Raw genomic sequence first — 12,505 nt, 5'->3', positions numbered from 1 at the left:
ATCTATACCCAATAATCTATGTCAAGCACATCTGGAGAATTCCACTCCTGGTTATTGTCATTGTGGCATTACTGGTATGTATCTTTTGGAGAATTTTGTAGATACTTTGGTTTCGAGGTTCGACATTTTTACCAAATCAATCTTGTGTGTTGAGCCTTCAGTGATACTTACTATGTTTAAACTATTTATAGAATTGAATTTATACAATTAATTCATTAAGCAAGCTTAATATGCAGAAGAAATTTTGATTGACTGCATGCTAGGCTGGTGTGGGATGGTGTGTGTGTGCGCGCGTGCAAGAGAGAGCTTTATTTGCTTCCTGGAATTGCACTACACTGAAAAAACTAAACGTTACTTATCAAATGCCAAATACAGCTGTTCCCCTACAATGACATAGGATATGCAAATTTAACAGTTATTCCACAAAATCGAGTCATACATGAGCTGATAGCTGATGAGGCGTGTAGTTGGCTATAAGTCATGTACGACAAGATTGAGTGGAATAACTCTTTTATTCTATCCACATTCACTGGATTTTGAGAAACGGAGCGTTTTTATTTTTATTTTTTGCAAATTCAGTAAATAAAAACTTTATACAAAACATCTGACAAAATCATTTCTGCTTAGAATGTAAACAAACCAGCAAAATGACAGTAGCAATTTGTGGAAAAATGCTACAATAATAATTCTTGAAAATAAAAAAGATACGTTCTGACAATCAAATACTTTTATTCCATATTTTGTTTCTTTTTTTGTATTTTTGGGGGTTTTGTTTTCGAGTAGAGTTTTTATTTCGTCCTCGGTTGATTCAGCAACACACTTCGCCATTTTGTTTTTCATATACTCACAGTATATGAGCTGATATCCTAGTAGTAGAGTAGCCAATCAGAGCATGCGATTGCTCATATCCAGTGAATGTGGATAAAGTAAATAATAATATATTCTTGTTTGGATGTCTCTATATTATTTTAGGGGAAAAAATGTGCAAATGTAAGGTGGGAATAGGTTAAAAAGTATATGATTTTAGGTTAAACTATGAATTGTGATTGTTGTCTTTAACTGACAGCCAGTTTATGTTAAGTGGTAATAGGGCATACAGGCATTTTTAATGATATGGTAGTTTGACTTTGATTTGTAGCTACAATGAGTATTTTAGAAGAAGGTTAAGCTAAGTGCTTCAGCAACTCAACTGTCAGGTCAGATGATATTTCAGTCTGGCTGGATTTTGCAATTGCTCCACCTGTTTTTAGCATCTCTTCCAAACTTTCCTTTCTTGATCATTACTGACTTTCATCAGCTGAGGTAAGACCATAATTGGCATTAACAGTATGAAGAGATGCTCAGAACATTCTAGGAATTCAACAATGGACCAGAATGAAAACAGATGACATAATTTATCAGCCAACCCCAATTTTTTTCTCTCTTCCTTTCTTACCACAAATTAATGGGAAACAGTAACCCACTGGGAGGCTTTGTTGAGCTATGCCCATGGATTTTTAGGCCATTTATGTTCTCCTGCATATTACCTCTCCTCCTTGGTATGTGCGTTACACTCTTTATAGGCCTTGTTTGTCTTCTCTTTTATTTTGACAGAGAAAATGAGAAGAATTTCTCAGTTCGATGGGGATTGCCAAATACGGCCTTCTCAGACACTAAACTGTTTATTTCTTCTCTTGAATTCTCTCAATAGGGTGTGAAATCACTCAACCAAACCTGGAGTGTATGAAAACACACTACACAACATCTGGAGAGTGTCACTTACATCCCCTCTTTAGATGCTCTTTAAAGACAAGCCCGTTCCTAACATCAGTGCCTGCATCTGTTTGGGACTCCAGATATTCATATCTGTATCTGCATTCAGATTTACACTCAAAGTGGGTATGGCCTTAAACATAAATAATACCAGTACGACTGGAACACACAGAGGAAAAAAACAAACAAACAAAATCCCACGAGCAGCATGTTCAGAATTCTGTCAACATTGTCTGGTTCTGACAGATAAAGTATGTATATCACTCAAGTTCATAATTGGTGCCACCTAGAGATGTGTGCAGGGCTGCTTTTTTTTTTTTTTTTGCCTGTACAGTTATTATTTTTGTTTGTTTCCAAAAATATGAACAAACCAGCAGCCTAAACCAGGATGACCATTACCAAGAAAGTGTAACTAAGAATGCTGTAAATGCAAAAAGTCATATTAATGAACCTGGTCTTTCTTTGTCGTGTGACCTTCAGATCTAACTGCTCACTTGCTCATGCCCATATGAAGGTAAAAACCTTCTGCTCACACCTCTTTTTTGGACTACACCTCTAGTCTTACCCAGATGAGCTGTGAACCTTTGTTAAAGCTTTATAAAATAATTCACATCAGTATTTGTACTTACTCTTTCTGAATAATGTGTTAATATTCAGCTACATCCATATATATATATATATATATATATATATATATATATATATATATATATATATATATATATACATACACACACACAGAGAGAGAGAGAGAGAGAGAGAGAGAGAGAGAGTACTGTGCAAAAGTCTTAGGCACATGGAAAGAAATGCTGTAGAACAAAAATGGCTTAAAAAGTAATGAAATGAAATATTTCAACCTTAAAAAAATACTATAAACTGCAGTAAGCCATAATAAATGAAACAAAGTCAATATTTGGTGTTAGATGACCCTTTGCTTAAAAAAATAGTGGTCTCAGGTACAATTAGTGCAGTTTTATAAGGAAATGAACTGTAGGTGGGGCGGCACAGTGGTATAATGGTTAGCATTGTCGCCTCACAACAAGAAGGTTCTGAGTTCGAGCCCAGTGGCTGATGGGGGCCTTTCTATGTGGAGTTTGCATGTTCTCCCCATATCTGCGTGGGTTTCCTCTGGGTGCCCTGGTTTCTCCCACAGTCCAAAGACATGCTTAGGCTAATTGGTGGCTCTAAATAGACTGTACAAGGTGTGAATGGTTGTCTCTATGTCAGCCCTGTGATGATCCGGCGACTTGTCCAGGATGTACACCGCCTTTTGCCCATAGTCACACTTGCTTCTTAATTTTGCAGCAAAACCCAGTGGCCTTCATTATGTTTGCTTTTTTAATCTGAAGAGTGGTCTCTTATGTAATATGCTGCTCAGATACAAACTTTTTTTCTGTACCATTTAACTTTGTGCTGGAAAACGAATGTTTGGAACTCTAAAATATTTTTGCAGAAGTAGAAGTCATAAAATAGAAATTTATAAGAAAGTTTGTATGAAAAAAGTAGGATGCCTAAGACTTTTGCACAGTACTGTATACAACCCCGATTCCAAAAAAGTTGGGACAAAGTGCAAATTGTAAATAAAAACGGAATGCAATAATTTACAAATCTCAAAAACTGATGTTGTATTCACAAGAGAACATAGACAACACATCAAATGTCGAAAGTGAGACATTTTGAAATTTCATGCCAAATATTGGCTCATTTGAAATTTCATGACAGCAACACATCTCAAAAAAGTTGGGACAGGGGCAATAAGAGGCTGGAAAAGTTAAAGGTACAAAAAAGGAACAGCTGGAGGACCAAATTGCAACTCATTAGGTCAATTGGCAATAGGTCATTAACATGACTGGGTATAAAAAGAGCATCTTGGAGTGGCAGCGGCTCTCAGAAGTAAAGATGGGAAGAGGATCACCAATCCCCCTAATTCTGCGCCGACAAATAGTGGAGCAATATCAGAAAGGAGTTTGACAGTGTAAAATTGCAGAGTTTGAACATATCATCATCTACGGTGCATAATATCATCAAAAGATTCAGAGAATCTGGAAGAATCTCTGTGCGTAAGGGTCAAGGCCGGAAAACCATACTGGGTGCCCGTGATCTTCGGGCCCTTAGACGGCACTGCATCACATACAGGCATGCTTCTGTATTGGAAATCACAAAATGGGCTCAGGAATATTTCCAGAGAACATTATCTGTGAACACAATTCACCGTGCCATCCGCCGTTGCCAGCTAAACTCTATAGTTCAAAGAAGAAGCCGTATCTAAACATGATCCAGAAGCGCAGACGTCTTCTCTGGGCCAAGGCTCATTTAAAATGGACTGTGGCAAAGTGGAAACTGTTCTGTGGTCAGACAAATCAAAATTTGAAGTTCTTTATGGAAATCAGGGACGCCGTGTCATTCGGACTAAAGAGGAGAAGGACGACCCAAGTTGTTATCAGCGCTCAGTTCAGAAGCCTGCATCTCTGATGGTATGGGGTTGCATTAGTGCGTGTGGCATGGGCAGCTTACACATCTGGAAAGACACCATCAATGCTGAAAGGTATATCCAGGTTCTAGAACAACATATGCTCCCATCCAGACAACGTCTCTTTCAGGGAAGACCTTGCATTTTCCAACATGACAATGCCAAACCACATACTGCATCAATTACAGCATCATGGCTGTGTAGAAGAAGGGTCCGGGTACTGAACTGGCCAGCCTGCAGTCCAGATCTTTCACCCATAGAAAATATTTGGCGCATCATGAAACGGAAGATACGACAAAAAAGACCTAAGACAGTTGAGCAACTAGAATCCTACATTAGACGAGAATGGGTTAACATTCCTATCCCTAAACTTGAGCAACTTGTCTCCTCAGTCCCCAGACATTTACAGACTGTTGTAAAGAGAAAAGGAGATGTCTCACAGTGGTAAACATGGCCTTGTCCCAACTTTTTTGAGATGTGTTGTTGTCATGAAATTTAAAATCATCTAATTTTTCTCTTTAAATGATACATTTTCTCAGTTTAAACATCTGATATGTCATCTATGTTCTATTCTGAATAAAATATGGAATTTTGAAACTTCCACATCATTGCATTCCATTTTTATTTACAATTTGTACTTTGTCCCAACTTTTTTGGAATCGGGGTTGTATAATGTTGGTGTAATTATGACCCTTTATACTTTCTTGAAAACATAATTTCAGGCAAGATATAGTGACAAAATAAAGATCCTCCAGTTAGATTCTCATCTAGTGCTATGGTTAAAGGGCATTACTTCCCAATTTATCATGATAAATAGGTCAAAGGTTGGGGGTTGAGCATGAACCACAGGAAATATTTATCACAAAGATCTGTCTCCCCTGAATGTGGAGCATGATAAAAGTCAGCTTTTCTGAAAGATATGAGTCCAGAGTAATTCATGCTTGGGCTGCACTGAGGGAGTGTTTGTTGTCCTGTCTCATGAAGTTTTCTAGGAACTCAAGCTGAGATGATGTCACGTTAGTTCAAATGATCATCCATATGGCTTAGTTTATGCAGGCTAAGCATAAGGATTCAAATGGAATATTATACAACCCCATTGCCAGAAAAGTTTGGATATTTTCCAAAATGCAATTAAAAATAAAAATGTGATTTGATAATTCATGTGAACCTTTATTTAACTGACAATAGTACAAAGAACAGATTTTCAATAGCTTTACTGACCAACTAAATTGTATTTTGTAAATATAAACAAAGTTAGAATTTGATGTCTGCAACACACTCAAAAAAAAGTTGGGACAAAGGCATTATTTCCATTGTATTACATCACACTTTTTAATCACATGGGATCTGGGGATACTAACTGTTGCAGTTTTGCAATTGGAATTTTTGTCCATTCTTTCTTGATACAAGACTTCAGCTGCTCAACAGTCTGTGGTCACCATTGTCTGATTCTCCTCTTCATGACGCACCATACATTCTCAATAGGACAAAGATCTGGACTGGCAGCAGACCAGTCAAGCACATGCACACTCTGTCTACAAAGCCACACTGTTGTAGCCCATGCAGAATGAGGCTGTCAGAGCACAGGCATTTACAGATGCAGGTGCAGGGGAGAGTGGGTGAAGCAAACTGGAAACAAAGCCAAATCAGAAGATGAGAATTGTAGTTGGAGTCACGGGCAGGGGTTGAGCGATCGGCAGACAGAGTAGAGTAGACAAAGAGTGAAGATGAGGTCAAAGAGAATGTAAACAAAGTCAAGAGATCGTAAAGACAGGCAGAAAGCAAACAGCTTGGTATGGCAGGAGAGAATCACTGAATGATACTTTGCAACTGGGTAGACTGAGAGAGGGGTTTAAGTCGTGGAGCTAATTGATGAGGAAATGAGAGACAGGTGTAATTAATATGCAGGAGACCCCCCCTGTCTGAGACTCTTGGAAATTGTAGTTTCGAGTGGCCATGTTTGGAGGCTGATTCGAGCTGGTGCTCTCAACACTGTTACTGACAGAGGCCTGGCATTCTCCTGCTCAAATAAGCATGGACCTCCTGGGAAGAGATGTTGCCTTGATGAATATGTCTCTCTAAATTCCCAATATGTGCCTCAATATAGCAATGGTACCTTCACACACATGCAACTCACCCATGCCGTGGGCACTGATACAGCCCCATACCATCACAGATGCACCTTTCTCAGGGCGGCACGATGGTGTAAGTGGTTAGCATTGTCGCCTCACAGCAAGAAGGTTCTAGGTTCGAGCCCAGTGGCCGGCAAGGGCCTTTCTGTGTGGAGTTTGCATGTTCTCCCCTGTGTCTGCATGGGTTTCCTCCAGGTGCTCCGGTTTCCCCCACAGTCCAAAGACATGCAGTTAGGTTAATATGGGACAGCCTTGGGCTGAGGTGCCCTTGAGCAAGGCACCTAATTCCCAACTGCTCCCCGGGCGCTGTTAGCATGGCTGCCCACTGCTCTGGGTATGTGCGTGTGCTCATTGTGCATGTGTGTGTTCACTGCTTCAGATGGGTTTTAAATGCAGAGAGGAATTTCACAAGTGTGTGATGAATAAAGTTGTGCTTTCTTTCTTTCTTTCTTTCTTTCTTTCTTTCTTTCTTTCTTTCTTTCTTTCTTCAACAAACTGGATGGTTTTGTTTACCTTTGGCACTGAGAACTCAATGTCTGGTTTTCCCAAAAACAAGCTGAAATGTGGACTCATTTGACCACAGCACACGTTTCCACTGTCCTTCAGTCCATCTGAGCTGAGTTTGGGCCCAGAGGAATTGGCTTTGTTTCTGCATAGAATTGATGAGTGGCTTCTTCCTTGCATAGTACAGTTTCAGGTTGCATTTCCGGATGCAGTGGCGGATTGTGTTAAGTGACAATGGTTTCCCAAAGTACTCCTGAACCCATGTGGCTATATTTGTCACATTAGCAAGATGGGTTCTCAGGCAGTGTTGCCTGATGGCTCAAAGGTCACGCACATTCAACAGTGGTTTCCAACCTTGCCTTTTATGCACTGAGATGTCTCCGAATTCCCTCAATATTTTCACAATTTTATTTACTGTAAATTTTGAAAGACCTAAAATTTTGCATTGAGATGTTCTTTTTGAATTGACTAACAATTCTGTCATGAATGTTGGCACGAAGGATTGAGCCACAAACCCATCTTTGCTTGCAAAGACTGTGCCTTTGATGCATGCTCCTTTTATACCCAATCGTGCGGCCAATTAACCTGCTCATTGTGGAATCTTCTACAGTTGTTAGATACATCTTGTGATGCAGAATCTTGGACACATCATCAGTGATAGTACCTGGGGTCACGGGGGGTTTCGGGTCTTTCAACTTCAGACCCCCTCACTCAGGCGACCCGACCGGGAGTGATCAGTTCCTGGCCTGTGTCCAAGAAGCGCTCATCCACACCTTGTCCCTCTGTATCCACAGCCATCGCGGTGCTTTCTCAGTGGCCTCTGAAGCTGAGCAGATGGCTCTCCTCTTGCGTGCCCCTGTGATGCCTAGGAGACTATAGGCCCTGCAGAGTGACTTCCCTGAAAAGCCCCTTCCCCCGACCTCAATGGGCAAGCATCTTGCATGCCACCCCCTATTGCAGCAGTCCTCCACCAGCGCGGTGTACTTCTCCCTCTTTCTCCTGCTGGCTTCCTCCATTCTCTCCTCCCAGGGCACCATCAGCTCCAACATGATGACCTGCTTGGAAGACTCTGAGTGTAGGACGATGTCTGGTCTCAGGCTGGTTTCCATGATGTTTTCAGGGAACTTTAGCTGTTTTCCTAGGTCCACCCTTAGCTGCTAGTCCTTCACTGTTCCCAGAAGTCCTATTTGGGCCTTTGGTTGGGGAGGAGGTTGTTCCCCAGCTCTTACGAATGTTATTCCATGCCTCAGTGGTTGCAAGCGCTTGCTGTGGTCAATGGCAGAGTGGATGGACTCAGCAACTGCCTTCAGCACCTGGTCGTGGTGCCAGCGACCATCTCCAAGTGCTTTAGGACAGCTGCTGAGGATGTGCTCCAGAGTTCCCCTTCCCTGGCACAAGGTACATGATGGAGTTTCACCCTTGCCCCAAAGGAAGAGGTTTGACGGGCTGGGCAGGACATCATAGACAGACTGGATGAGGAATTTTATGCGGAGCGGTTCAGCCCTCCACAACTCCGGCCATGAGATCTTCCTGTCCATGGCTTCCTCCCATCTAGTCCATGCGCTTTGCTGCCTTAGCCCCACCCACTGGCTTGCATGCTGCTCTTCGACTCCAGCCCGCACCTCGAGTTGGACCCGGTCCCTCCTTTCCTTGCCCTTGAGCCTGCTGAGGTGAGTTGTTGGTATGGTTCCCAGTCCTGCCCGACCAGTCGCCACAGATCCCACAAACTCTTTGTGGAACAGCCGAGCTTCTGCCTGGTCCACCACCTCTTGTGCCTTCCACCTTCTACCTGTCCTCACCTCGATGCCAGCTTGAGCAACCTTTGGATCCTTAGATTCCCTGTACTGGAGAACCTCCCTTGCTCTGGCAACCATGAACTCCTCAGTAAGGCTATTGATTGGTAGGGTCAGCTTGTTGTTGTTGTTGCCGTAGAGGGTGATGCTGCTGAGACTCCGAGAAAGCCCCAACCAGCGTCGGAGGTGGCTGCTGACCCTCCACTCAAACCCTTCTACGGTAGATATGGGAAATTCATAGACCAGCAATGGCCACAGTATCCTGGGTAGGATACCATGTTGGTACACCCATGCCTTGAACTTCCCCAGGAGACCTGACTTGTCCACTGTAGTTAGCCAGCCCTCCAGCTGTTCGTTGGTAGCCCTGATGGAGGCTGTATCCTTCAGGGAGCAGTCAAAGATCTTCCCAAGGCTTTTCACAGGTTTCTCTGTGACTGATGGGATCTGGGTGCCTCCTAGGAAGAAGCAGAACCGGTCAGTCACCTTCCCTCCCTTCAGGACTAGAGACCTGGATTTCTCCAGCTTGAAGTGCATGCGGGCCCAGGTGGTAAGCTTCTCCAAGCCCTGGAGGATCCATCTGCATCCTGGAACTGACATTGTTGTTACTGTCAGATCGTCCATAAATGCTCTGATGGGGGGCTGACGAATCCCAGACTTGGTTGTGGGCCCTCTGCACTCCAGCTCGGCAGACTTGACCAGCATGTTCATGGCCAAGGCAAAGAGAATCACTGAAATGGTACATCCAGTGATGATCCCTTTCTCTAGCCGATGCTGCTCTGATGCAACTGTGCCAGAGGAGAATCTCAGGTAAAAGCTGTTATAATAGTCCATGATTAAGACCTTGATGTTACACAGGACATGGTGCCTCTCCAATGCCACCTCCACCAGCTTGTGGGGTATAGAGCCATATGCATTAGCTAGGTCCAGCCAAAGCACAGATAGGTTCCCTTGCCCCTCTTGAGCCTCTCTTATCAGTTGTGTCACCACACCACTGTGTTCCAGGCACCCTGGTACCCCTGGGATCCCGCCCTTTTGCACAGAGGGGTCGATGTACTGGTTCTGAAGAAGGTAGTCTGACAGCCGGTTGGAAAGGATACTGAAAAATATCTTCCCCTCTACATTGAGCAGCGAGATGGTCCTAAACTGCTTGATGGTGGTAGACTTCTCTTCCTTTGGAACCCACACCCCTTCTGCAGATCTCCATTGATGGGCGACCTTCCCCCTCCTCTAGATCACCCTTAGGATTTTCCACAGATGGTGTAGGAGCTTGGGGCACCTCTTGTACACCAGGTAGGGTACTCCATTGGGTCCAGGTGCTGAGTTGTTCCTTGCAGCCTTGACCACAGTCTGAATTTCTTTCCAGGTGGGAGCTTTGGTGTTGAACTCACAAGCTGGCTCAGGTGGCTTGATCAGGTCTCTGCATTCACCTAGGTCCTCCTCCCTCACTGCGTCACTGTATGTTTCATGGAGGTACGAGTCTACCTCCTCTTTTGCACAGGTTAGATGGCCGCTGCGCTTCTGGCCTAGAAGCTGTTTAGGAATGCAGCGCGTCTTCTAGCTCTTTCCTTAACCCACCTCCTATGCCACTCTGCTCTTCTGAGGGTAAGTAACTTCTTCCTCAGGACACAGCGAATTTCTGCCAGCCCTGGCTTCAGGTCCTCACTTGCACCCTTGAACTGGTTCTTCAGGTCCCGGAGTTCCCGTCGCAGCTGTGAGATCTTCTCTGCCCTGCGGTTCTTGGAGTAGGGGTTTGCAGCAGCACGCTTCTCAACTGTTCCAAACCTTTCAGTGGCAATGCTGATGACCATGATGGCCATTATTTGGAGTTTCCTGTCTGCCCCTCCTTTCATTGTGGCTTCCAGGATACCATCCAAATCATCATCGAGCTTCTGCCACTCACTCGCTTTGCTGGCTGGAGGCCACTTGACCCGTTTTTGGTGTTGTGGGATGTCTGGCGCTTGGGCTTCCCGAGCATGGAGGTTCTGGGCGCTGTGAGGTGACTCCTGGCCCGGATCCTCCTGCGTCTCACCAAGGTCCTCTGGAGTATGTAGGGGGCTGTGGGGCTCATCCTGCACTGGCTCCTCCTGCAGCTCACTGAGGCTGTTCCTTGTGCGCTGCTCTGGCTGCACTTTCACCAAACATCCCATCTTGGTCTGGTGGATCTTCAGACCCCGCGGGTTTTTAACTAAAATGGTGTTACTTGACTATCTTGTGAACTTTTCAGTCATATTTTGCCTCTGTCCCAACTTTTTTTGAGTGTATTGCAGGCATCAAATTCTAACTTCATTTATATTTACAAAATACAATTTAGTTGGTCAGTAAAACTATTGAAAATCTTTTCTTTGCACTTTTGTCAGTTAAATAAAGGTTGACATGAATTGACAAATCACATAGTTTTGTTTGATTGCATTTTAGTAAATATCCCAACTTTTCTGTAAATGAGGTTGTACCTATGGTCATGATACTAAAGCACTGAAACTGGAGATTCCTTCCATAAATGTGATATAAATGTCTCCTGAACACTTCACCATATCAACAGTTATACATTTTTTATTCTTGTTGAATAACTTTATTTTAATTCATTTATTATTAGCCTTAGAGTATGTGGTGTGCTCATCACACAAGTCTCTGTGAATGAGCAATTGCTAAAAATAATAACATTAGTGTATTAATATAAACCCATCATTTATGTTACTAGTGTATAGAACTAGCATATTAATATAAACCTATCATTTATGTTACAGCCAGAAGTACTCCATTCTGTCATAGAAATGCTGTTATCGAAAATGAATTCATACCTTTTGAGTCAAGAATTCAACAGTACTGTGGTATAATATTAACATAACAGTATCAACAATTATATCAGAGAACAAATCATACTGTTGTCTACATGATGCCAAAATGAATAAAGGTATTAATTAAAGTTATACTGCCTTTCCGATTTTTCAAGTGTAAGTCATAAAAAAATTTTCCCCAACACCCAATTATTTTTGTTTAGTGGACCAAAAGCTACTGAATTCGAATCACAGACTTCCAATTTTATTAGGCTTTTTTTATTTTTAAACAGAACAATTAATAAATTTAGGGCCACATGACCCTAAATTCTCTGCTATTTTTTCCTGCTTCACCATGACCCAATTCAAGATACTACGTCATGCATCACGTGGTGGGCTTTCCCTGTTCGCGCAAGGCATTGTGGCATACAAATTTGAAACAGGAGAGAACAATGGAGGATGTGAGTGTGCGAATGAAACGTGGAAGACTGACTACAGTAATGGAAAGTAAGAAGAAAAGATGTTGCGAAGGAAAGGAAACACAGGACCAAATTAATAAATATCAGCGGTCAGCAAGCACCTCGGTGTGATCAGCTGTTCGTTTAGTGACAGAATGATGCAACTGTCAGTGCACGGTCAAGGTAAACCTGTAGATAGCAGTAATGCAACACTGGATGCCAGCTGCCATAAAACCCAAAAGAAGAAGGAAAAGAAGAAGAAGAAGCAGGTAAACCTGTGCATGCGCACACGGACTTCCTCTGTCTGCTTGACTGTGCGAAGTGAGCGATTTGATGCACGTTATTTGCTAGGGAATCCCCTTAAATTAAATAACTTCCCAGCCACAGAATGGCCTGGTTTGGGGGTTGAGGGTTTTTTTGTTTTTTTTTTAGATATTGCAGAAATAAACATATATCACTATGACCAAATTTCAGAGGGAACTAAATTTTATCGATTTTATAAACTCGAAAGGCCGTATAGCTTTAAAGCAAAAGGAAGAAGATATCCTGTGGCTAAATATGGATGTTATCAAAATACTTGTCTAAATTTATCAGATTAAACATCATATTATTGTATACACCA

General features: G+C 42.6%; 1 pseudogene; it reads right to left on the bottom strand.

Annotated features, from left to right (window-relative positions):
* Positions 1-7,592: 7,592 nt before the first annotated feature.
* On the bottom strand, positions 7,593-10,828 carry LOC132875571 (uncharacterized; annotated as a pseudogene).
* Between the last annotated feature and the right edge of the window lie 1,677 nt (positions 10,829-12,505).

Source organism: Neoarius graeffei, chromosome 28 (assembly GCF_027579695.1).
Source record: "Neoarius graeffei isolate fNeoGra1 chromosome 28, fNeoGra1.pri, whole genome shotgun sequence".
NCBI lineage: Eukaryota > Metazoa > Chordata > Actinopteri > Siluriformes > Ariidae > Neoarius > Neoarius graeffei.
This window is presented reverse-complemented; position numbering and strand designations above follow the sequence as displayed.